This window comes from Parus major, chromosome 5, assembly GCF_001522545.3.
Source record: "Parus major isolate Abel chromosome 5, Parus_major1.1, whole genome shotgun sequence".
Lineage (NCBI taxonomy): Eukaryota > Metazoa > Chordata > Aves > Passeriformes > Paridae > Parus > Parus major.
In genome coordinates, this window is record NC_031774.1 from 35,757,940 (window position 1) to 35,785,126 (window position 27,187).

At 35.9% G+C, this 27,187-nt stretch overlaps 1 protein-coding gene across 5 annotated transcripts in view; it reads left to right on the plus strand.

Annotated features, from left to right (window-relative positions):
• Positions 1-27,187, plus strand: part of AKAP6 (A-kinase anchoring protein 6) — a 258,093-nt gene that overhangs the window by 182,542 nt on the left and 48,364 nt on the right. The gene's annotated exons all lie outside the window — the stretch shown is intronic.

Sequence of the window (27,187 nt, forward strand, 5' to 3'; positions counted from 1 at the left end):
TCTATTAGAATTCCCTTCCCTGTCCCCAACCTCATTTCCATCCCCTGTGCACTGACAGGCTGCACCGACATCATAATTGCAAGAAAGTTCCCTTTATCACATTCTATTTGGTGTAATTCTATAGAAGGACAAAGATTTGTCTTCAAGATGAATAGAAATAAATGAAACTGCATTAATAAATAGACTGAAACAAAATGAAGGAAAAAAATGAAATGGGAACTGTTAACAAAATGTGTTTTGATTGGAGCTTTCAGCTGGATTTTTATCCACCTTTCAGACCTCATCTGGAAAGAAAGACATTTGCCTTGATTTTGGTTTGCTGCTGCCAGGATACAGGACTCTACCAATTTAATTTTTATTAGTTATACATAAAGTAGTCATTGTCATGTTAAGTCTTCACACTTGGTTGTGATTTGAGCAACATGATTTTGAACTTGTAGGGTGAAGCTATAGGGTCTAATTCTAGCATATATATATATAGATACATATATATATATATATATATATATATATATATATACACACATGCATGCAGACACACATGGTTTCTTTTATTTGCTGTAACAGCCTTAACCCAGAAGATTTATTATTTCTTTTAGATAGATAGTATTTGCAAGAACTTCCTCAAAATGTGTGACTTGATCCTAAAACTGATTCAGGCTTCACTGTGTGTCTGAGGAGCTACGGGTCTGAGGGGTGGTGGGGGAAAGAAAGGAGGGGCTTTCGACAGAAATATCAGGCTGCAGTAAATCTTCCTCATTTAGGCAATTTTTATTGGAGTAATTCTGACAGTTGTCATCCTTGAATTGCTTTGAGCATATGGCATATTTCAAAGAGCAGATTGTGAATCATAAAAAATAAAATTAATAACTAACCACAGAATCAGCAACACTATAATGACAAGAAACAACTACCCTCTAGCTTTTTTTTTATTTCTTATCAAATAAATGGTACATTCAAGGTCAAATAGAAGTTGTTCTCTTTCTTCTGTGATTGCGTGATTTGATAATTACTTAAATGTAATAATTTTTTCTTGCTTTGGCATCCTATTTTCTTCATGGTCTTCTTTCATTTTATTCTTTCTTATTGTAGTTATTTTATTTAAAATGCCCAGCAAGAAGGGATTGTCATTGTGTTAAAATATGTTTATAAATGCAAATATAGTTCACATCTAAACTATTTTAGGCTGTGAGTGAGTGTCATTCACTGGCCTCCATTTCTTGCTCTGACAATTATTTTTTATTTTTGCTATTGTCATTTTCCTAACTTTGTAAGTACTTCATCCAACTTAATCACACATTTACAGACCTGGCCTTGGCCAGGCTCAGAAATAAACAATGTCAGAAATTAGTGAAGAATTTCTTGTGAGTCTAAAATAAGGTGTTTTGGTAGTTAGTCCCTCTCCATACAATTAACTGCTAGTTTTAGTCCTATACAAAAAAAAAATAAATTGATAAACATAAATTTTAAGGTAACAATCCATCTATCAGTATGAAAAGGAACAAAGATTAAACAGCCAGTTCAAGTATTTTAGATCCTATTTAGTATACTTCCATTTCTGATTTCCAAATGTAACTCCTAAAAATAATTATAGATGGTAAGGCTGGGATAATAGTGCATGATGAGAAGAGTAAAAAAGGGCAACAATTTAATAATATGTGCAGTATAATATGGTAGAAAAAGGCTAATATTATATATGCAAAATGGGAATATTTTCTTAATATTATGAAATTCTGAACCATGATAGGCATGACACTTCTGAAAGCAGAAAGTTTGTATGACAGAGAGTAGCTGAATCTGCAGCCTGTATAGCAGAACTGATTCCAAATAAGAGGCAGCTTATTTGTCCTGCAATTTCTGCCAGGAGGTCACAGGCTACTGTACCAGATTTGAGCCACTATCTCAAAACTGTCTATCTGGTACTTGGTCACTACAAAACCACTTGAAGAAAAGTAGAAATAGACTCCTTGACCTCCTGCAGTGAATATTCACTGCATTTACCTTTCTAGTAAGAGCAGCAAGCAAATTTCTAAGGATGGAACAAAAGCTTTAACTAGAGACATGGAGTTTGCATAAGAGATGACTCAGGAGCATCCACAAAGCAGGAGGAATATTTGCAGGTAATGTAAAAATCTTAAGTGCATTGCATTTAGAGCAATCGTTCTTAAAAAAAAACCAACAAAAAACCCTCAAAAAAACCCACCCAAAAACAACAACAAAAAAGCCCGAACACCACAGTGAGCAACCTCTCAAAGTGTTGAAAGCCCGATAATTTCAGACATTTAAAAGTAGACAAAGGATAACATTAGCTAATGTAATTGAGGAAACAGTTCTGATCTAGCAAAGGAAATACCGTATAAATCACTAGGTCTTTACCATCCCTAATTTTAGAGATTTGTGTGACAACGAATCATGTCCTCCGAAAGAGTATTAATAGTTTTATAAAACTAGCCTAGTAAACCTCTGTTGCAATCAGTGGTGGCACCCGTTTTACTGGGAGGCTGTTTTAGAGCGGTGAATGATGGAGTGTGCGTGCGGCACTCCCAGGGAGCGCAGCCGTGCTGCTCTGCAGGGACACAGCCCAGGCAGCCACTGCCACTCCTCAGTCATCTGGGCAGCTAGGAAAACACACTGAGCTCTTGCTCTAGCTTCCTTTTATCAATTACAGCTTCAAATGTGAACCTGCTAATTGCACTCCCCGCATTTTCGTGGGTTCTCCTGAAACCACAGATCTCCCTTCTCCGTTGCTGAGCTGACAAGTAATTGCAGCTCAGAGCCAGCTCAGCAAGCTTCCCCTGCCAGGGAACCTGCTGTGGTATCACTATTACCAACAGTAATCATTGCCCCTGAGGAGTCTGTGAATGGGAAGGAGCAATGATGAAACAGGTAATTCAGAAGGGGCAAGCATACATTAAAGCAGCATAACACAATATATAAATGCTCAAATTGTATATAGGATAATGAAATATATTTTCATCATTAGAGTATTTTCACAGTACTCTGTTTTCAGAGGCAATATACACTTAAGCCAACTCTCAGCTTAATTTTTTTTTCTAATATATTAGGAACTACAGATTTTTTTACTAGAATCCCTATTATCTCTCTTTAACTAGGTTTTATTTTGCCCCTATAATAGGAACAGTACAGCCATATTTTTGTAACACTGAATATGAATATACTACTTTCTCTAGACTTCCTAGATTTCATTCATAGATTTTTTTTTTAAAAGAGAACATAGGCCTAAATGATTTCTGCTCTATAGCCCCAAACTAGGTAATGATTTTGAAAATCAGCTAGTGTTTGATAAAATGGCAGTAACAGAATGAATTGATGACAGATTATTTGTCCTCTGATGCTTTAGCTATTAATTAAGAAAAAACTAAAAGGAATATTTCCATGTTTGGGATTCTTACTTCTTGGTACTTCTATAACAGCTCAGTTTGATGCCAAGTGTATCATGTTTATTTCATTTTAATCTACTGCCTGTGAGCCTGATCTCATAAGCTCTAAGTACACAGAACTTGCATTGACTTCAGCTGTATTCATATGCTGTTACTGGAGGATCAAACTCAAAGAATTTAAACTCTGCTAATTAGCCCTTTAGTAGAAACTTGAGTAATTCTGTACCTTGAATGCTCAAAAATGAGGCAAATCAGTATTTACGGGAACTGTTGAGATTAGAAGTGCGGATACTAGCAGAAAAGTTAATGATAATTCTTTCCATTTTCCTCTGAAGATTAATTGCAAAACTTAATTGTGTTAGATTAAAACCCTATTTAAATAAGTACAGTATGATTGTTAAAATTGCTAGTATGTTCAGAACAAAATTAACCAAGCATTTGAAAATATCAAATAAAAGAAATATTTTTTTTTCTGATTACAAGCAGTGTATGGTGGTTTTAATACAAACTGCATAAGTCATAAGTCTTTTACTAGTAACTCTTCAGCAACGATTATGATAGATGGGAAAAGATCTGTATGTAGTAGTGCAAAGATTTTGAAAGCATTTACTTGATACAGCTTTTGAACAGGTTAACTGCTGAACTCTTTCATCAAGGGGAAGTGGTCCGCTGTATTAAATAACACAAAAATGCACATCAAAAACTAAGGATGTATTTCTAAAAAAGTTGAGAGGGAAAAAAAATCTCCCAGCAGTTTTTGTTTCCCTGCTGGAAGCTCTATCCTTGCTTGGAAGGTGCAGTTAATTTCCTCCTCTGGGTGTGCTGCTGCTCCATTGTGCCTTTCTCGCTGGCTCAGTGTGCTGTGGCCCGGAGTGGATCAAACAAACCGTGGTGAAAGTTTCCCTCATTTGCATCACTTCTAGACAGCCCTGTCGTACTCTTTGCTGACAGGAAATCACTGTCTTTGTCACCTTTTTTCAGTGATCTCCTTTTGGCAGAGATTGGCCATGTGACCAGGATTAATCACAACAACAGTTCTGGCTCAGAACTCAATGACATGTTTTCCTCAGCACTTCAATAATGGTGTAGAAGAGTCAGTAGGAAATGACTACATTAATTTCAGAGTGAAAAGATAATTAACACTTAAGGACTAGTGCTATAACCTATGGAGCTATTATTCAAATTAAAACTAATTTATTGCAAACTTGTGAAAAAAAAAAAAAAAGAAAAAAAAAACGACAAAAAACTGGTTTTTAATGCAACTGTTAAAATAATCTTACTGGAGTCCCTGAGTTTAAAAAGTAGCACAAACTATATTTAACATGGTAATATAAATACATAAAGACTCCAACATTTGAAACTGGAGGCTAAAGTATGTAAAGTGCTTACTTAGATGATATGAATAGGATACTGGCAAACAAAAGCAGCAGTGTGCTCCTAGAATGCTGTGCTTCAAGGAGTTTCCTTGGCAACAGAAATGCAGTTCCAAAAGTAGACAGAACTTTCCTCAGAAAACATACTATTAATAACAACCTTCCGGAACAACTTGGAACAATTTGACTACTTGGCAATAAAATGCCAAGTGTTCTGCAAATTAATCTAACACATAACAGTTATATGTTTCTCTTGCCCATAATTCTCCTGAACTGGGGGGCCTGAGTTCTCTGCTATTAGAGGATACAAATGTGCAAAGCGGTTCCAAATGCTGCGCAAACAGAGAGACAGCTCAAATAGCAGCAGCCTATAAGGATCAATTAATGTTCTTCGTATCATTTTAACTTGTAAACCAGATTAGTTTAATTGGATTACTTTGTTCCATTTAAAGCAAGTTCCACGTACCCACTGAAGCTGCATTGTAGTTCAGTCTTATTTCAAGTAGATTTTCCATATAAAGAAAACTTCTTAAAAGATTAACAGCCTGCAGAGTGATATATTTGGACAATATGCTTAGGGGATTGGTTATAAACTAGAAAATGTGAAGACTTTTGCTCCTAAACTGCATATTCTGCACAGTCCAGGATGCTTTCTGTCTGTCTGGTAACCCATCAGTGTCTGCATGGAGTTGCTAAAACAGTCAGTTTTAGTCAGAAGAAAATGATGGTTGTCAGTTTAGAAGAAGCTCTCAGCACACTTCAGGACTGAGCCTCTAGTAGGGAGTAACTACAAATCTGCTATGTATGCAGTATTTTTAGGTATGTCATCATTTCTGCATGAGCCAAAAGAATAAACTAATTTCAGTTTTGCCTTGCCAAAAGGAATCATTAGAATTCCACTAAAGGCCATAAGTTTACTAGACAGGAAAAGTAGGCTGTGCTGGTTCCTTGACTTTTCCTGAATTCTGAGCTCTAAAGGTTAAAAGTAATCAATATCTCATTGTGCAGCCTGATAATAAGTAATAACCATGATGTTAAAATCTAAATGACTGCAGATAGCACTTAGGTGTGTTGACCCATTTGGAAGTGCTTTTTAATTGCAATCAGAATAGTCATTATAGTTTGCTAATCAACTTTTAGGCTACCTTGCAAAAATCACCACCTTTATGAAAAATTACTTTAATCCTATTAGCAAATTATGTCCCAAAGTGAAAGCTTTTATTTTATCTGACAAAGAATATGTTAAAAAAAAAGGAGAAAGATTATTCTGCTAAATAATGTCTATACTCATTAACAATAGCATGTGTATTCCATTACTTCTATAATAGTATGTCTGTACCTATGTCTACATACATGGATTGATACATGCCTCAGTGGAAGTTAATTTTTGCTTTTTACACTGTAGTATGCTTTTAGCTGTCATGTATTGTAAAGCGACCTTGCACAGAACTGGCTTCAGTTACTGTTCTTCATGAAGTTCAGTGATTTTCATGTGCTAGGCTGGATTTTTTTTCCCCCAACAGATTAGGAACCTCTATGACTTTCTCCACTAGGTAGGAAAATCGTGTTTTGTATGAGAAGTCTCAAAAATGTATGATATACCAAATAACAGTTAACTGACTGCTATTACAATGTGAACTAAATGATTTAAGGACCTGGCACAGCAAAGTTTCCCACTCTTATTACAAGGGGTGATGAAATTTGTTACATTTTTCTGCACAAGTATTTTCACTTCAATTGCACTGGAGAACAGAGTAAAAATTCCTTTGAGACCCATCCTATAACAACTAGAACAACATAGAACATCCTAGAACAACAATAGTTCATTCTTCTGTGGTTCATATGTTCATGTAAGGAATTAAATTTAAAAATTAGCAGGGATTAAATTCCTTGCTAATTCTGGCAAATTTGGCATCTTACAAAGCAGAAAATAAAAATACTGCTGGAAAAATTCTTACTTAAAGCGGAGAAATTTTAAGTTTTAATGTCTTACATAATTACAATAGGAAAATACCAATTGCCATATCTACAGAATTAAAACATCTAGAAACTGAATGCAAAAAGAATGTGAAAAATATTTTTACATTTTCTTGGTTGCTTCCACGGTATATTTCAAATGTAAACATGCATTTCTAAAGACAGTGTTATAATTTCTACGGAGCAGACTCCCCGTATTTCTGCAAGAAGTGGCTTCATGCACTTCCCAAGAGTAAGCGGGTTTCTCCTGCTTCTTCCCACCAAGACGTTGACGATGAACTTCACATTGTAGCAATGAAGTATTTACTGAGCTCATAGCAAAAGCCAGCACAGCTTTTTGGAGATTAAAGCAGTGTGTCTAGAATGAAAGAGGCGTTCAACTTCAAACAAAAGTAAATGTGTACCACATAGCTGTCATCACCATTCCTTACTACAGCTGCAAAATGTGGACAATTTACAGTCATCACGTCAAGCATCTTAGTCAACTCCACATGCTCCATGTTTGTGCCCTTGCTGCTATAAAATAGCAAGATAAGGTCCTAAGCAGTGAGACCTTAAGGCTGCCTTCCGCTGGTCTCTCCAGTTAATGTATTGAAATAAGGTAGAATGAGGAATGTTAATAACACAATGACAATATGATTTTTGAAGCTGTGTGTGGATATAGTGATTTTTTTTACCAGCTTGGTGTACCCATCTGTTTTAAAGCAATGAAGATAAAAAAATCACTACCAAAAATTATAGGTGGAAATAACATTATTACTCTATTCCTCAAGTTAGTTTGCAATTTTTAACAGACTTCCCTATTTTTCCACCTCATAGTTCAGGAGAAAATATTACTTTTTAAAAAACTCATAGGAACTACATGGTTTATCCATGATGTTTTACTTCATAAACATAATACAGGAACTATTATTTTCTTTCCAAATTACTCCTCATCAGTATGCCTCAAAAATAATCAATACTGTTATATTTCTTTCATAAAAATAAAGAAAAAAAATGACTGCAGAATAGCTTTTTTGGCAGGTTTTCTATATGAAACCCAAATTCACTAAATCTCCATAAACTTTCAGTGGCAATATAGTCAATGAATTTATGTCTAAATGATAAAAAATAAGTTGCGGTGAAGTGTACCAGTTTATAATCTCCTGAATTTTTATTTATATATGTATTGTATTTTTATTTTTATAAATATATATTATAGACTGTATTTATATATTGAAAATATGTAAAATTTCAATATAAATTATTTATGTGTATATATTTGTAACCTTTTTACATACTTAAGGTTGGGTGATATTTTTACTTTGTGCATATACACTTTTAATACATTGAACTAAAAATAGCTACAGCATTTTGCACAAATTTCTCCTTCTAGCAAGGTAAAATAAGCAATCACTGTAATTTAATTCATAATTTTTGCAGTTGTGGCTGCATCAGGTCCAGTGGATCTTGGCAGGCTGCAGCCAACTCCTGGGGCCAGTGTGAAATAACTATGGTTCTGAAATTCTTGTGGGTGCTGTTGCAGAAAAAAACCTGGTTGCTATAGAATCCTAGTGATGGTGAAACTGAAAATGTTGAAGTTGGCTCTATGAAGAGATGCTTTTGGGGGAAAGAGTGTGTACCCTTCACATCCTGTTGCTCTGGAACGACAGGTGCTATTCCAGATGTGAAGGACACGTGCCAGCTGTGTCACAAGCTCCAGGTAAAACTACAGAGAGCTTGTAGTTTCCCCAGTAGTACACTGGGACAAAGAGTCATCTGTGAAGACTAGTTTAACTAATATGGGGGAAAAGTAGGCCAGCCCCTGTCATGAGGTTTCTCTAAGGGGTAATTCAGAGCAGAAGCTTGTTAAGTACTCTGAAATATTTTCAGGAGAACTCTTTTCTCTCTTACCTCTTTCTCCACTGATTGGATAAAGAAGCTATGGAGATCAGACCCTCTCAGTTTACCATTCATTCTGATATTACAAAAAGAGGGTATTTTTTGTACCACTCTGTAATGTTTATGCAACATTCCAGTTTGAAACTCATTTGTGATACATCCAGATTTTGACTGACTGCACTGGAGTTTGATTATCTCTACTTTACCCACTGATTTTCTCAAAAAAAAAGCTACTACAGATACAGAATTTTTCAGGTGATAACTTTCTAAAGCAGACCATGTATTGAGACTTACATGCTTATTTTTTGGATGGCCTTCATCCAGACACATTCTACTCTGTCTACTATTTAGGTGGAAGAACAGGAATTCCTAAGATCTCTTAGTTTGTTATCATGTGTTGAAAGATCAAATAAACACCACCAGAGGTGAGAAGTGGACAGTCTTGCGATCCCATTTTATTACCTAAAAAAATTCATTGCTATTATTTTGGTTTTTCAGCAGGAGTATATAATTCTTTGCCTCTAAGAAGAACTGGTCAGAGGGATACAAATAACGAAAAGTAAATTAAAAGCTATAAAAGGTTTTCTTAACCAAAACCAGAATAAAAAAAATAAAAAAAAAAAAAACAAGGATGTGGTTAGGTGCCAGGAACTAGAGCAACCATGTGTAACTGTAGACATGAAACATTTCTTAATTGTATCTCTTTGCCAGGATCACTTGTGAAATACACAGTTCCCATTCAGAGGGAAGACATTAGGGTAAAACCAATCTAATATATGTCTCCAAACAGTGGGAGAACTATTCAGAGAAGTGCCAGAACACACACATAGATGTAAGTTGAAGGAACCCATGAAGCAGGGCAGATGCAGACTGGCTGAAAATGTTGGCATTTCAGTGCAACATATGTAGTGTAACAGGCAACAGAAAAAGCAGAAATAAAAATGTTCTTGACAAAAAGAGGCAGCCAGCCAGATTGAATATCACAGTTACCTTTGAAATTAAAAATATAGTGTCTGAAACCATTGTGAATTTAATGTTTTAATGAAGTAGATATCTATAATGAGGTTTAAGCAAATCTAAAGATTCTTAGTGTTCTAGATATGCAGAAGGCTGCCAGGCATTCAATTGCTATATTTGCAACTATGCTATTAGATCAATGACTAATTTGATACCAGCTGGATTATAGAGTCAGCTGCAGTGCAACACTGATAAGGAGCAAAATTAGACTGGAAAGATGCAACCAAGCACTGCAGATGGGCAATGAAATCATGATGAAACCAGTGAATAAGTGCAGTCAATCAACAAACAACCCCTGCAATAAGAGATGCCATCTCTTAAAGTTTACTGTAGTTGTTTTAGAAGAATTCTACTCACCCAAGCTCTGGTTTCAATTGAAAGACAATAATCAAAGCAGTACCTGAAAGAAACAGGAAAGTCACTGTGATTGCTCACTGGCATTCTAGCTGAATATAACATATCTGAAGAAGATGAGCACTTACATGTAAAATTGAAAATCCTCCAAATCACCCCAGAGAGAAGCAAAAGGGAATTCTGTTAGTCTGGTAAAACTGCTGGAAAAGGTAATGTGACAAAGACCCTGACTCCACAGAAAGTAATGGATAAAAAATTTGCTAATGGTCAGGAAAACCTGGTATAAACTGGTTCCAGAATACTTGCACAAAGTGCCAAAAACCTGGCATGTCTTACAAATTTTTTTTCAGGGCAACAGTACTCACCGTGGTGTCAAAAACAAGTTTTGGAACAGTGATCTGAAAGAGCAGAACCGTTGTTCTGCTGTGTATTTTGTCAGGTATCTGTAGGCTTTTATCCTCATCATTCTAAGTTTCTAGGGGTATTCCAGTGTAATGTGGACCTGACACTCTTTCTGTAGAGAGTAGCTGATGTCAGTCTAAGCATAGGAGACAATAATGTCAGAGGAGGCAATCCATAACCAACCCTTAAATGGAAACCTGGACAGGAATATTAATCTAAATGCAGAAAACGTGAAAGAGTGAGTCATTCGTGGGGGACATATATTGATTTTTGAAGGACTTCACTGCTGGCCATGAGAAACTAGGAGTACCCCAGAACAGCTGACAGACAGTTCTGTCTTTCAGAGACATGAACAAACACTTTTACAAATTTTTTGCACACTTGGCAAAAGCCTATGGATTTTTGCCATGGTCAATACAAAGTGATGAACAAAGATGGTTAATGACCAAGAGAAAATATAAGAGTAGGGGAAGAGGGGTGGGCAATGCAGTAAGACACAAATTGTTTAGTAGTACAAGTATTTAAAGGAACTGGGCATTAGGAGAATCTCCTGATGATACAGAACTCCTGTAGCAGTTCCTCTATAATTTTTCCTGGCACCATAGCGGAAGTAGTGAATGAGTGTAGGGGTAAGCTGAAATTAAAGTGGGTTCCTTCCAACTGAGACCCCAGAAAGCTCTTGCTTCTAAAATCAGTGAAACTAGAAATTTCTGTCTTGCCTGGAAGCAACAGCACAACTTGTTCCCTTCTCATGCACATTGCACTTGTCTTCGAGGAGAAGTAATTTCCCATGAGTTACCAGGTGGGCAATAGCTCACCTTTAAGATATCACCAGCTGCCTTCAGCTCCAGGCAGGCCCACATCCCACATGGGTTTTTTTCTCAGTTCAAGTTCTGAATTTATCTCTACAAATCAATGATCAATACTGAGTACTCCATAAAATCAGATTAACATAGTCAGGAATCAGCATAGATGCAAAGAGGGGAGAATGTAGCTATTTAAAGAAGCATGTTTTCATTTAGTTCAGTTGTGCATATATATATATATATATATACACACACACACATCTATATATCTATTTTGTCTAACAGCACAAATGCTAAATAAGTGAGCTTTGCTATTCCTGGCACATTCAAAGTTACTCAGAGTATTAAATATTGAGCAATAAAATGTGCATTTCATGGAAACATTTCTGTTTGGTTCATATTAAATAAATTCATCTCTTCCTGTTTGAAGTTATATTAAAAGAGATATTGAATATTGCTGTCCAATTGCAACAAGCAACAGCAAGCTTTGCCCCTTTTGGGGGTATATGGGAGGAGTTTTTTGCATCTCTTCTAGAAGCCAAGCATCCCACAAGCTGTATCTTGACTGAAGAACAGGATATTCTCTCTGTGAACTAACCATTTTCATAGACAATGCTTTTTACTGCCATGGTAGGAAATCTCAGGTTTGGTGCTGAGGTATGCTCTAATGGTAGCCAAACTCTTCTGATTTTCCCCTGTATTTTTAAATAGTGAGGAAAAATATTTCCTGTATTTTAACCAAGTGAATTCATGCCAGAAAATTAATCTTGTAGCATTTTCCCCTGTTTCCTTCCCTTCAAGTCAGTCACTGGAAATACACTACTGTAATAACTTGCATACCATTCAAAAATGGTTATGTTTATTGGTGCCTGTATGTGTAATGAACAACTCTCGACAGTCCAAACAGGGAGACCCAGAGTGATGGGAGGTCTGATGGTTCAGGCTTTTGGTTTCATTAAAATCAGCATGGACCATTTGGATCATACATGTGATGTTTTTGTGAATTTGATGTAGAGTTCTTGTGGAGGGAGAGGTTTTCTATTGATATTTATGGTTTTATAAGGTTAAAAATCACAGAACACACACTTTTTTCAGTCATGTGCATTCTGTATTGTGCTCTTGTGCTCTCTAAATTCTTCCCTTCAGGAGTATATGGTTCACTTTCCAGGTTTTTCAGAAGCTGCTTCGTCTTTGAGTTCTTTTTGTAGCTATGTCTTTTAGCTCAATTAGTGCTGCAGATTTTAACACCAGCAGATTCTGATTGAGTAAATCTGAACACCAGGCACTTTCCCATGTTTTTATCTCTAGTTGTCAGGTCATCCAGCAGTTAAGGATCTTGCTGAAATTATGAAAATAACTCATTTGTCCAGGCATTTCTGCAACTTGTCAGTCCTTCTATTTCACATGCCCTTCTTTTGTGAGTCTGAATGCACAGTGTGGTCAGTACACTGACTGTTGTCCTTGCTTTGTATGGTTATATATGTATAACATTTGGATCCAAACCTGTGGGCACAGTAGTCTTAGTTCCGACATCCTTCCAAGGAGTGATGCCAGCCAACATGTTTTTGTTCAGCCTGTGTTCCCAGGGAAGCTACTCACAAAAAGTTTTAGGTTTCCATATCCAGAGCCTCTTCTAATCATTCCTGAGAAGTGACTGGTATAGCATGACAGATGACCTGCCATGGAACCTTACTGTATAAAGTGGTGTGTAAAACCTAAGAACATAGCTACTGTGTGTTTTTAACAGAAGACAACATTGTTTCATCAACTGGTATCCAGACTTAAGTGATGACCACTTTTGAAAAACCTAAAATAGGATGAGGAATCACTCCCTTTTATATATACAACTGCATTACTTCAAATAGTCTTTAGTTGATGGGGTTTATGCACTTCTTTTATGTTTATCTCTTTGTATGATCCTCTAATTATTAGATTAAAATTGCTAATTAGCTGATTTGGCCAGCAGGTGGCCTACTACACTGTGCTGTCAACATGTGCATTCACGTCCTGAGAAGGGTCTGCAGTTAATGTTTATTAGGATTTCTGATGTTCAGTGCTGTTATTCCATGAGAGCAAGTGTGGCATTTGTACTCTGAACATGCTCTTTTTTGTGGCACCAATCAAGTGTAAATGTATTCCTACTAGTGGGACTTTTTCAGGCCTATGAAATGTTGGAAAATTAAAAACAAATATAATGTCCCTAAAGACTTTTGTATGGTTTAAATATTTGAAACTTAAGAGCTTTACCAAAGGACAGTTAAATCCTACTTCTTCCATTTTTTCACACTTTATTAAAGAATAAAATCAATGCAATGGCAATTCTTCAAACATCAGTACCAAATGCCAATCACCAATGAGCTGTAAAAATTAACTTTAATAGGGTTAATGTAGTGCTAGTGTAGTAATTTAATGTACAAAAGCTCTATGGCCTGTTCTAAAATATGTATTCATTACTTTCATTTCTTTAGACTTCAGTTCTATAGCAACATATTATACCTCTAACAAAATAGTAAACAAAATGGCCTAAAATATTGACTTAGACGTAGATTTGAAAAAAGGTAACCTAGTAGAATTAAGAATGTGGAGTATTCTACAAGGTATACTTTTTTATTTTTAAAATTGTTGCTAATTATAAAATGATTACTAAGATAGGAAATACAGCCACTGAAACCTTAAAGTGGGACCACTTTATTAATGTCACTGAAATGCAGATATCATTGGCAAAGGTTCTGTCACCATAAAAATCACTAAACTATTTTGTTGATATTCTCAGTAGACTATATTCCTTAAATTTTTGAAAAACACCAGAATAGGCAATGGAATCTTGTTCTTTTTCCACCATCCTTCCTGATCTGTTTTATTACATTTTTCCATCTTTGTTTGGGACTACTAAATTCCTTACACATATTCCCATAACAAACATCTATTAAACAGACAGCAGTTAAAGTTGAAGACATCAATACACATTACAGTAAGCATATATCTTTTTTTAATGGCCACAGATCTTTTCAATTTGTATTTGAACAGCCAGGCAGCTATCGTGGCATTCATGGTTACCAGAACAAGCTTTCCACAAAGCAGGACCAGAATCTCTTGAGAGAATGCCAGAAAGACAAAAGTTCATGTCTTCTCTAGTGCTCACTATAGCTGACATACATTCAAAAAATCCTAAATTTGCTTTGTATGATATTACTTCACTACTGGTTTTGTGTCCTTGTATTTCCTGCTGCTGCAGTCATTTGAAGCACTTTTTTCCCCCTTCTCAGATATATGCATATCTTTTCCCATTTTCAAGACGTCCTGTTTCATCTTAAGTAGAATTCAGACATTAAAATAGCAATAACTTACAAGTGTCTATATCCACTGACATTGCAAGTGTTACATAGATTTGAATATCGATGCTATAGCCACCAGATTATCAGTCTGTTTAGAGCACAGAGATTAGCATTTCAGTGAGACAACATAAGTCATCATGAACTTGTGGTGGTTTTTTGCTGAAATCAGTTTCTACAGTTTTGTTGCCATATCTTTACAGAACTAATTTTTTTTTTTAATTGCCTTAAGACAGATTCTATTAATATGCAGGCGTTATGCTGTGTGCTGATTTCAGAGAAGCTCATTACAAAATGCTAAACACAAAGGGGCAGATTCCCTGGTCTGTCAAGATCCCTTCACATTCAACTTTGTAATTTCCAGAGTGAATCTAGAGCAGTTGGTAGGGCACAGTAGAAAATATGTTGTGAGTGAAACTCTCATTGATTATTAGGATTTCTGATGTTCCGTGGTGTTGTTCTATGAGAGTAAGCATGGTATTTCTACTCTGAATGAGATCCTTTTTGTCATCAACTTCACCTGCCACTATGTTCTTTTTCTCCTTCTCCCTATTCTCCTTTCCAGCATGAATAGCATCAGCAAAAAAATTTTTAGTGAACCAAGAGAGTCCAACAAGTATAAGGCAATGCATAAGCATAAATTAAATCCAAGCTCATAGTTTTTCATTTATATCAGGGCCAAGTTATCAAAAATTTTCTTGCTGGCAGCCCTAGGAAAAACCAAGCACCTTAAGAATCTCCAAAATGCATGTATTTGAGTGTACTAGCCTCTGCAAGAGTAGTTAATTTTCTATATGTTTTGGTTCTATAAATTGTAATCCCAGAAACACCAAAAGAGATAACTCAAGTTCAATGCAAGTCATCTGTTTTCATGTTTTGTTCTGGTAGTAACTTCATGCTTTCACAGACATTCAAACTATTGGCAAATGTATAAGAAGGTAGAAGCATCTGGAAGTTAAAAGTAAACTAGTTCAACCTAGGAATGAGGCATTTTCTAACAGTGAAATAAACTAGTTGTTTATCATTTTATCAAGGAATTCTGTAAATTTACTATTATTTGTGTGTTTAAGTCAGGGACAGATGCAATAGCAAAAGATCTTCTCCAAGCCAGAAATTTGAGAACTTAATATAGGCAGAGATGATAAGATTAGGGTGCATTTTACAGAAGTAGGGAGGTTAGATTATGACAATTTTGTGAACTTCAGATCTGTGAATCAACCCAAGTTTTGTCAGAGAATATTTTGGCAGAATGCCATTAAAGATGAGAAGAAGATTTCAGCTTTCATCATCCAGCAAATAGCAGAGTTCATGTATAGCAGCACCATAAATCCTTGAGAACAGACACCTGAAATGAGGGAAATAGAAACAGAGAGAAAGTTTCTTTTGTTTCTGTCTCGATAGTTGTTCAGCCACAAAATGAGTCCAGTGTCACTCTCGTACTCCTTTAAAGGTAACTATTAGTGTTAGTTCCTAAATATCGTTGAGAATGTAAGAATGTGTAGAGCTGAGGCATTTTCTGCAGTGACTAAAATATACTGTAAGTGCTATAACTATTTTTTTTTTTCCAGTCTAGTGTGAAACAGAGTGTTAAGTTGTTTTGAGCTCAGAAAGCATATTCTCTTAGACAGAATAGTGGAGTGACTATTGGAACACTTGTATTCCCACATGAGAGATATTCCCTCCCTGGGACTGTAAATGGTGTCCATCTGTACCTCAGTTTCCCATTTTAAATAAAAAATAATATTCCTCTATCTCACATGACTGGTGCAATTCACTGAAGCGTAACAATATTGAGCCTGTAAAAGGCTGCTTTAGGCATCCCCTTGCTGGTGGCCCTTTGAAAGAGGCAAAGTGTCTCTCCTAGACACAGCAGCTGTTGGAGATAGAGAGACTCACTTTCAGCATGTCCTGTGTTGTTTCCAACATTCCTACACAGGCTTGAAGTTCATAGTCACATCTCGTTCCATCACATCACAGTAGAACAGGAGCATATTTCTGTTTGTGGGGGTGTACAAGCACACTTCACATGCTCCTTGGAAGATACAGGGGTCTTAAAGAGCAAGCCCAATGTCTCATGCAGGTAGCCAGAAGCAGGATTTTTTTGTCTTTTTTCCCTTTTCCAATAACATGTGTGATATTTCCTCTCATATTTATTGCTTCAGTTTTGTCTGCCTTAAATTATTTAAAATATTAAAATATTATTACATTCAGAAACTCCATTTTTACAAATGAACTCAGACTCTAATTTTCTAAGACTCTGGAGGTTAAAAAAAAATCATACAATTTATCATATATATTAGGTTTTAGAAACAATGGCTACTGTGATACAGTCCTTTAAATATTATTCAGCAAATGTAGTGGTGTTGTTAATGTTCTGGAATTGAAATATATCTTGGAAAAAGTTCTTTCACATTCAGAATTGTCTGGTTTTTTCTGAAGAAACAAAGCATTGTCCTGTTTTGATCGCCAGTAAGATGGAAAGCATGTGTGTTAAATACTCACAGGCCTGTCAAAGTGTTATCAGTCTCAGGTATTCTGAAGAGGTCTAGTCCTTAGTTGTTGCTGTTCAGTCATCTTTATATGCTTGGTTTGTTTCAGAGACTATCAAACTTCCTATTGATAAGGCCAAAAATGATCACTGCTATAGCATTTTCTATCAAAGCTGTCAATAACATAAAAAATGAAATATTTTCTTCTAATTTTAAATACTCCAGTGACATTTGTGAGGTGTACAACTTCTTGCCAACTCTTCTAATTTAAAACATTATCTGTTTGACGAAAACATATGTTAGAAATTTTTAATTCAGTGATAGGAAAGACACTAATGAAATATGCATGTATGAATTTTGTATTGCATAAGTTTCCTCTTTTTGAAATATGATTAAAAGCCAAACATCTGGATTATGTTTAAAAAGCTTGAATTTCCAGTTTTCAGAGATTCAATCTATTTTGACACTGTACACTTAGCCTTAACATTTTCAGCATGCTGTTAACATTACTTGATATTGTAAAAAAAATGTTCAGGTTTAAACAAAGTTGGATTTCTATTGCTGAAAATGTTTTCTGAAATAGCTTTTTCTGCAGCATTCACACAGCCATACTTTAAGCTGTGTCAGCAGTTCTGTTATATATTTGCTCTTGAGAATAGTTTGTATTTGATCACAAAAATAACATGAGAATATTTTTTCTTTTGTAGAAAAGTACTATGTTTTTTCCTAGAGTAATATTAGAATTGAAATACTGAATTCTTAACAACTTATAAAATTCTTTTAAAATGAGATTGTTCCATTGTAAAAACTGGTAATGATAATGCCAAATTTCTTCTTTTGTTTTAATAACATTAATGTGTACTGGAAAAGAGAATCACCATTATTTGCTGTGCCTCTTGAAAGGTTCAGAGTATGGCTCTCTGCAGATGATCATAAGCAGTTAACAATAAGACCTTTTAACGAGTTTTGCGATAGTTTTGATACCATTGTAATGGTATTGCTGTAAAAAGAATTGCAGTGTGTGCCAGTGTTTTAGATAGTGGAGACCTTTTAGCACTCCTCATGGACCTGCTACATGTGCCAACTTTGACATAACACAAGGGACATTATAAGAAAAAAAATCAAATAGCACATTGTAAAAACTATAGCTTTCACTTTATTTAATACAATACAGGATCTACATTTAAAATAAAAATAACAATTTTCTTTAAAGCTGTAGGGCTAATTGAGAAATCTGCTGTCAACGCTCTTTCCAATCAGCACTTGGATGAGCAGTCAAACAGGTGTAAGTTCTGTGGTATAGGAAAAAGTTCAATTACTTTAAAAATCTTGTTGTTACTCTAGATCCTAGAGGTAGTGGGAACTAAGATCCACATGTTCTGAAGTTGGAGATTGAGCAAGCTAGATGCAGAGTTTTTCTCTCCTTGAGGTTGCTCACCAGCCTGTGAAGACTGTAGTAGGGCTCTTGTCACAGGCCAAGGATGACTTGCTTTGCTCACAGCTGACAAGGTCCAGTTATTTGCATTACTAAAGCCACTGTGCCTTAAGTGATGTGTGTACTGATCTTTGTGGAATTACCTATACCTTGGTGGAGACTGAGTCCTCTGTTGGTTTGAGATGCTTCAATTTCCATTTGGATGTTTTTCCAGCGGGGAACCTCTTCTCCCATGAAAAAGTATAGCAAATAGGTAAGAAAATGAGGATCCAGAGATATTCTACCCCCAAACACATCCCAGTAGTGTTGCTGGAAGAGCGAATAATTTATTTGTAGATTTTCAGTCAAGCTTCTCTCATGGAAAGATATTACTGATCACCATTAGCATTCTAGCTGGGTAACAAAGGAATAAGGACTTCAGAAGAGCCAGTCTGTGAAAGATAAATTCACAAGAACATCCATTTCAAAACAGAATGATGCCTGTAACGTACAGCCTGACAATAGTAGGTGCATTTGGAATTAAATCTTTGTGTAGAGGAGTTCCAATTTTATGTTTCATGCATACTGCAACAGCAGGCACAGCTTAGCAGAAGAGGGGATAACAGGTTATAAATGATTTTCTTTGAAAATCTCAGAAAAAAATCTCCATAATCTTACAATGTTGTATATTATTTTGTAAAAATGTAAATGTAAAAGTGTATCAGTATGAGATTTCAAGAATATCCAGCCAAGGATGGTGCTGCAACTACACCTTTTTGTTTCCAGGCCAAACTTTTTCTCCACCTTCAAATGCATTTTCTGATCAATAATGGACTAACTGTAGTAATACAACAGTATTTTGGAATCTCCCTTACTCTGTGGGGATCTTTTTCCCTCAAAAAAATATACCTGAGCATTAACCCGACAGTATAGCAGCTATTAATTTCTAAAGAGCACCATTTTTTAAAATTTAGTATCAATTCTCTAGGCAACTACATACATGTAAATTTAGCTAAATCAATGTCTAATACGTTAAGTATGTCTGTTGGTTGCATCTGTATTTGTTTGTATCAGAAGTCACACCTTTGGTGCAAGGTATGAAAACAGACTCAAAACCAACAGCATCGTTGCAAGCAGCGCAAGACCAATATCAGAAATTCCTTCAGAAATCAGCCAAAGATCCCAGTAAAAACACATGGTTTGCAAGATAGATAAATATGAAGAGTACCAACTCTGTGGCCTGACCTGAGCTGCACTATATCCTGTGCAGGGGCACCACGTTCTAACATCATCTGCCAGGGCTTGCCTTGGTTTGTATGTGGGTGGCCATCTCAGACCTAGCGGGCTCTTACGCACCTGGTACTGGATTACCCTCGCCATATGAATTGAAACAACTGTATTTTGGCTATGTGTTCTCTGAATTTAATTATGTTTAAAAACTGGTTAATAGCATAGTAAATAACTGGTATTGCTACAAAATTGCATTCTGAAGGTAATGGGATTGAATTTCAACGCAAGTTGACACTCAATTACAATTTCCATATATCTAGCGAATAAGCCAGTTCTTGGCTGCTATATTAAGGTGGATGTCTTCCTGCTTAACTGAACACTGTGCAAGACAGGCCAAATGCATAATAAGGCCAAATGCATAATAAAGCCAAATAAAGGCTTAATATACCCATTCAAATTTTTATTTGTATAAAGTAGTAAGCTTGCAGAACAAACTCAGGGATGTGGTTTTAAAAAATATAAATAATCAATATTTGAACAAAATTCCACTATATTTAGAGTAACAAAGCTTAAAAAAAAGGAAAAAAAAAAACCCAAAACAACCAAGCCTTTAAAACTTCTTACTGAATTACTGCCATCAGCCAGTAGATCTATGGGGCTTGTTCGGCTAAAAGCCACAACAGACTTTGTAATGCAATGATGTAATCTTGGCTTTGTGTCATTTATATTCAACCTAAAAAAACAATTTTCCTGAATAGACAGGCTGACAACAATATTGTTCGGTGTTGGTTTTTATTTGGATTGTTTCCAAATGATTCATATGCCTCCACAGCAACACCCCATGCCTGCTCGAGTTTTTACTCTGAATTCTGAAGTTTCCCCTTTTTCCTCGCGTTTTATTTTGCTTTTAAAGTCCCAGTTATGTTTGTGAAACTAACCAGCTCGGCCACAAAATTAGGATGTATCTTGCAGAGTGCATTCATTTTACTTTTTGCATATTTTTCCCGAGGTCATGTCAAGGTTAGTTTGAATTCCATCCTACATTAAGACTTCTTTCACAGCTATTTAGCTCTGCAGCCTGCGCCCCGCTGGGGTCTGCCCCTTGGGCACGTCAAAGCTTCAGACCTGACAAATCACACACAGATGAAGCTGTACAGTTTTTTAAACAGTTTCATCACTAACGTGGGGTTTTTTTGGGGTTGGGTTTTTTTTTCCTTTACACTACAATTCTCCCATCCCCCACCCCCACTCCCCCACTGGAGTTTATTCTCTGAATTGCAATATCCTGAAGACTGATTTCCATATGGAAAATTCCCTTGCTCAGGCGAGTTGTAAAATAGAAATGGTGTTGTATAGTACATGCCACTCACAGATCCCCAGAAACTGAAAGCATTGCAGATCCTCTTTAATAACAAACGATAGCTCCTCATCTAATATCTCAAATCATATTGTTAATAACTATTTGCACGGAAGAGCCTAAAACTGTAAAAACTGGTAAATACTCAAAAATTGTCATCCATACTGTGAACCTGTTAGTTATCCAGGAGAGCTGTTAGTTGTTCACAGGAATAAACTTCTGCCATCCTTGGGATTACTCAGATGAGTAAATGTTCATCGGTGTCAAGAAATGACGTTGTGCTTCAGCAGCAATCCTAAGGGACTTGGGAAATTTTAAGTGGGTGTATGTGTGTGTAGATAGATATAATTAGCTTCACAACTATCTGCAGGGCTTTCACCACCTACATTCGTGCACAGACAGACAGACCTACACACTCCCCATGTATATGTTGGTGCATAAAAAATGGTTTGAAATGTATAATGCAGTTTGCAGGTTAAAATACGATTCCTAAAATTCTTAACTGTAGACTGCTATCTGTTTTTTAGCATTTTGTGAAACTAATGGTGCAACACCATTTCCTGTTTAATTGATGAAGTTAAAATGCCTGGCTGCTAATGAGTGTATTAGCAAACAATATACCCTTAACAAGCTTAAGCAGCTCAGGATTTTAAAAAGCAGCTTACTGTCCTCCTCATTTTTATAAGACAAAATGTACTGCCTTCCACAAATTGCTTGATCGACTGATGAAGTACCATAATTATAGTTGTATTGCAGTTTTGACAAAGCCACAATAACAGATTGTAGTTTAGTCCCCACTCTAGGCACACAACTCTTTGCATTACAAAACCCAGTTTTACTGGTCTAATTCTTTGAGAGAACAAAAGGCACCTGGAGATATTAACTATATACTAAAAGAAAACTTGGAATCTAGGAAATAATAATATTGAAGCATGACTTTTCTTCTCACAGTTAGTTCATTGGGAATGGTATCTAATGAAGAGTTGTCTAAAGGCTTGCTTGTTTGGAACTAATTAAAGACAGATATCCTAAATAGAAAAAGGATCATGGGAATTACATTAGGTGTCTGGAGACTTGTTATTCTTTTGGTACTCTGAGTAGATTGTGGAAGTTGTTAGGGATTCAAGAAATAAGGCAAGCTAATAAAAAGTTCTATTTTTCTGGTTATTGGCCAACTATTGTATTTTTGTTTGCAATAAGATTTGTGCCAACAGGCTAAGGGCTTGAATAAAACATTTAAACATTTGTGCATTAACACATTATGGTGAAAAGAGAGTCTTGTGCTTTCACTCGGTGCATTTCAGCCTTCAATTAATGTGAAAGCACTACAATGCCTATGCAACTTCTCTTGCCTAGTGGTGCACCATTTATCATTGCAGTTTTACATTGACCTTGACACCCACTTCATTAGAATAAAGATTGTCTACCATTTAGGTTACATTGTTCCTCTGCACAGAGACCCCATGCAAATTTCTGTTCAGATAGAAGAGCTGTGAGCCTGTCAGAGGTCATCTGCATTAAATGATTGCAGCTATTTTCCAACTGCTTCTTTTCATTCTACTCAATTCAGGCTAGGAGGATCAATCAAGCCCTCTGCCTGAAACAGTGGGACTGCTGGGAATATAACTGTTTTTGGTAGTAGTGGATATGCCCTAAACAGTATTAAATATTTAATATAAATTCATTAAAGGGCACACAAAGTCTTCAAAAAGATATTACATATATAGTAAAATTTAAAGTGTTTGGATCACTTTTCTTAGGAAAAAAAGCGGCAGAACAATGAATACCAACTGCATAATTTTTTAATGTAGGCAAAATTCAGTTCATGAAGTTGCTTAATATTTCTTTCAATGTGTTTATTTCTCAAGCTGCCACAGAAGGAAATGCATAGCAGACATGTAATCTGCATTTGCTAGTTTCTGACACAAAAAAACCTAAGGTGTCTGTAGGGGTTTAAGACAAAAGTGCTAAGATTTGTTTTGTTTTGTAGGCGTGCACCCATATGCACATGCACTCTCACACAAATACATATTGTGCTGTTGTGCTTATTTGTAAGGGGAAAAGGCAAATGGAAATAAGTTAGCACTCTCCTTCCTGAGTTTTCCGAGTGATATAATTGGAATTAAATTATTAATGGGAGATACTTAAAAAAGATTGTTTTATGATCTTCTATTACAGAATTTGCAATTCATTTTAATATTTGTAGTTTGATTTATATCAAAGATAATGCAATCTATGTCCAATTAACAATACATAGCCAATGTAATATGATTTCAGGATCATGCAAATGGAATAAACTAGAGGAGGAAAAACTGATTCTTAACCTCAGATGTAATTTGCTCTGTGAGTTCTGGCAATTTTAAATGACATTGCACTTTTTAATTTTTCCAAAGGCTCAGCAGCAAATTTATCCCAATCAAGAAAGCCTATTATTAATTTACAAGGACAATTGTAGGAGTCTTTATAATTTCTCTGTGCAATTATTTGCCGTAAATTGCTAATACAGAAATACATGAAGTTTGCAAGAAACAGGAACTGCTTTTCATCTAGACAGATCACACTGCCCAGGTCTTGAATGTTGTCCAGAGGTTCTAGTGGTATTGACAACGTAAGAAATATAATCAAGCTTCTGGACAGTTTCTAAAATGTTTCACACTGACAGTACCAAAAAGGTAGAAGCATTAAGAGCTATTGTGAAGGGTAGGCTGGCCTCTAGCAGATTCCTTCACTTTGCTTGTATACAGCTGAGCTTTGGACCCTGGACTTTGGAATAAAAAGACTCTTTGTTCACCACTGAATGGCATTAGGCATGGGCTTCCTAAGGGGCCACCATGAAGCCTAGCATGAAGAGTGCAAACATTATCCAGAAAGCAAAATGAGAATGTGCGTGAAGAGATGATGGACAAATATTGCTACATATGCATATATATAGTGTGTGTGTATATATATATATATATATATATATACACACATACTATATATATATATGTATATATCTATGTGTATATATATTTGTTACGTATTTGATGAATTTGCGTGCAGAATATTATTTACTCAATTTTATGCACGCAGTATATATTACAAATGTGAGCCATTGCTGACTGTGTATGCACATGCCTTCACCGAGGGTATATGTCTGTATTTATTGCTGTCTGCCACAGTCAAAACACCCCAAATGGCAAGTTTTTAAAGTTTAGAATTTCAATGCAGGTAAAACTAAGGTTGCAGGTCACTCAGTTCCGATCGATCTCAGTTGTATATCCTACAGTGCCATCTGACTGAAGATACTTTGTTAGCATGTGAATGATGGAATGCAGAACATTTACAAATAGCACACCCTTATTCCGGTAATGGAGAAAGTTCATTGGCTTAATTCTTCTGTACTTCGTAGCCATAGCTCCACTGTGTGTTCAGTATGTCTGGTCTCTTTTCACTATAACCAACAGAAGCACCATACAAAAGTCTTACAATGGATGTCTTAATCTCTCTGTGTGCTTTTAGAGCATTATTTTGAATTCCATCATGCAGGCTTTTTTTTTTTTTCTTTTCTCTTCTGAAGTTTTATTACAACAACAGAATTCCCAGGGAGCTTTAGGGACAAGGTTCGCATAATATTGCCCTAAAGTTTTACTCAAGGGGTGGAATCTGCTGATCTCCTGATCATCTTTTTGTGGTGTTTCTCTTTCTGAAAGATGCAGTGCGCAGTCTCACAGAGTTGTTAACTGTGTACAGATTTTTTTATTGTTTACCAGACAGTGCACATCTACGAACCTTTCATGATGATTTCTTTCTCTGACCTCTCAGTGACTAGGCATCTTGTTCCTTAACACTGAGGGAGGCTGAAAAATGCTTGAGTTGCTCAATGTGTGCCTTCTATACCAGTTTCAAAATGGCTTATTCTTCTGGTTTCCATGGTGACAATTAACACTGTTACAAGGCATTGTTCCAGTCTCCATTTGGACAGAATTTTCGGGTGTGATTTTTCACACAAAAAATGTTTTATATAATTTTTTTAGGAAAAAAAAAAAAAAGAGAGAAAAAGCACAGTTTAGTATAAAGTGTCGAAAAATGTGTCTCAATCAGCCTGCCTGGATTTCTTAAAATGTTTTTATCAGGGGAAGTAAGGTTTTAACTTGCTTTGTTTTGGAATTCAACTTCTTTTGGCTTAAATATTTTTGCCAAACTTCTTCATGGATAAATGGTAGTGCATTTATTTCAATTATTTTCTTTGTCCTTTGAGAAGTATTGATCGTATTGAGAGAATGAATAAAAGGCCAAATTCTTTAACTTACGTAACAATGTTTTGGATTTCTTTTGAGTGTCCTCGGGAACACAAAACCAGGCATGCATGCACACAGCTAATCATGCTGTAAATATTTTGCAGTTTTTCCAGTACATTGCTGTTTGGGGTTTTTTTTTCCCCAGTTTATATGGCAGGTGTTGTGGGAAATTAAATATTACCCATTTATTTATTATTGAGGTTATTGTGAGAAGCCTGTGATCTTAACTTCCTTAATCTCATTTTTGGCTATTAAACAGTAATCTATATCATAACATCCACAGGCTGTCACAATAGAGCAGTCTTCGCTCACTTAAAGCCGAGGAAAGAATGAATCTTTAGATTAAATTATCTCCTCACCACAGGATTAAGTAGTCCTACCAGACTAGGGTTGTGCAGCACTGATAGAGCTGGTAGCTAATTTTTCCATGCAACTGCTCAGAGTGTAGGTGTTTAATGGATTAAAAAATAGCATTAGCAATAGCATCTCATGTTATCAGTTCTCAAACTGTACCTCCTGTACGTTAAGCTCTTCCCTTAAGTTAAAATACACATTGCATGTTAAATATCCAGGAGTGAAACAATACTGACTCTCAGTCATATACGAATACATCTGATAATCAACTGGAATCTCTCATCTTTTACTGTTACTGTATAATGCATTTTCTATCAATCAGCACTTTCATCATGCTTGTTTATACAGTAGATTACACGGTGACAAAGACAGCACGTACATAAAACCTAGCTTATTTAGTTTTTAATGTAATAACCTTTTATAACATCTGTCACACTATTTGGATTATGGAGCAGTGAATTATTTTATCTAGTCCAAAATGAAATGAAATGTCTTCAGTTTCTAAGTTAACAAGAGCATTGTAGTTATGAAACATGCAGTGTGTTTTATTTCATCATCAGCCCTGCACTGCCCAGGAACATCCCTAGCCCCAGCCCAGGCAGCAGCAGGTGCCAGCCTAGAGCAGGTGATGAGCAGTAAGTGGCTGTGCCTGCACCAGTGACACACAGCTAGAGGACTCCCTCAGTCTATTAATTCACTTGACAAAAGAAAGGGAGTCGCACGTACTGGATTTCAGTGCCTAGCAAATTGGGCTCTGGATTCCCTTTGATATTACATGTACTTATGGAAATAATTATGCAAATCCTTTTCGGCTATATCATCTTTAAATAGACATCAGATTACATAAAGAAGATTGTAATCTCCTCCAGCAGCCATTCTAGAAGAGAAGGCAATAACACAGGACCAGGAATCATACTTGTTGAACACATCAGTCAAATCAAATGGTGTTGCCTCTTGGTGGGTCCAGCCCTAGTGCCCAACCTGGTAGGTATTGCCTACAGTGGTACACATCTCAAACCTCAGCTACAGCACACCGAGTGTCAAAAGGCAACTTCTTTATAAACAATTCCTTGGGCTTTACCATGCATATTCATGCAATTTTGGATACGCAGACACCTGATCAGTGTTCATTAATAATGAGAAATGGTTTAAATCACCTCATTTAAAACATTTGCTCTATGATCCACAAATGACTAATATTTGCTGAAGTTTACATAATACAAATGATGTGCATGTGTTGTGTAAATGAGAGATTAAAATATGAAACTAACAATATGCAAACATATGCATGGAAATGCTGAGAACCTGATAGCTGAAACAGTGATTTCACACCTTTATTATTTTCTTTAAGCTGTCTGCAATTGTATTTTTTCTTTGTTTTCCTACAGAGAATGCTCTTGGATCTGGCAAAGGCACCCATGTTTTAAACATTCATAATTCCAGTTTAATTTTTTTATATTTAGCCCAGTTATTAACATTTTCAGTATGAGCTGCAATAGCAGTTTTTTTTACTGAATTTG